Below are 741 nucleotides of genomic sequence, written 5' to 3'. Positions count from 1 at the left end.
GGGCACTGCAGAAATAAGTGGTCTGGACTACCACAATTATAACACTTTCCTGAGCCAAACATGCATGCTCCCGGATGGCGACGTGAGCACTTAGGGCAAACTGGATGCTCAAAAGTCCTCGGGGCTGGGTGTCCCCGCTGCTGCTGCTGCTGCTGACCTCTGTTTCTAGGCGGCCCATGAAAAGGCCTCTTGTTCTGCTGCTGATGCTGCTGAGGAGGAGGGCGGTGTGGTACCTGGGCTGGTCGCTTCCCCAAGCGATCTCTCTCAATATCACGCTGATCCTGCTCTGCGGCTATAGCTCTGGAGACAGCGACCTCATAAGAAGTAGGGTCAGACACCCTAACATCACGGCGCAAGATCGGCCGTAGACCCACCAAGAAATGCATCAACTTGGCTCTAGCATCACTCGCGATCAGGGGCACAAAATGACAGCCCCTTTCAAACTTACGGATGAACTCCGTAACAGTCATATCTCCATGTCTCAGGCTCATGAACTCAGTGGTCAGCCTGGTGCGCATTTCCTCCGTGAAATATTTGGAGTAGAATACCTCCGTGAAGCGCTCCCAAGACAGTGTAGCCAGATTCAGGGCTACTGAAGCTCCTTCCCACCATAAGCGGGCATCTCCTCCGAACAGATAAGAGGCACAACGAACTCGATCTGCATCCCCAAGCTCCATAAACTCGAAAATAACCTCGAGGGACTTGATCCAGCCCTCGGCAATCATGGGGTCCGTCGTCCCT

The sequence above is a fragment of the Primulina huaijiensis genome, chromosome 15, assembly GCF_012295235.1.
Source record: "Primulina huaijiensis isolate GDHJ02 chromosome 15, ASM1229523v2, whole genome shotgun sequence".
In the NCBI taxonomy this organism is placed as follows: Eukaryota; Viridiplantae; Streptophyta; class Magnoliopsida; order Lamiales; family Gesneriaceae; genus Primulina; species Primulina huaijiensis.
This window is presented reverse-complemented; position numbering follows the sequence as displayed.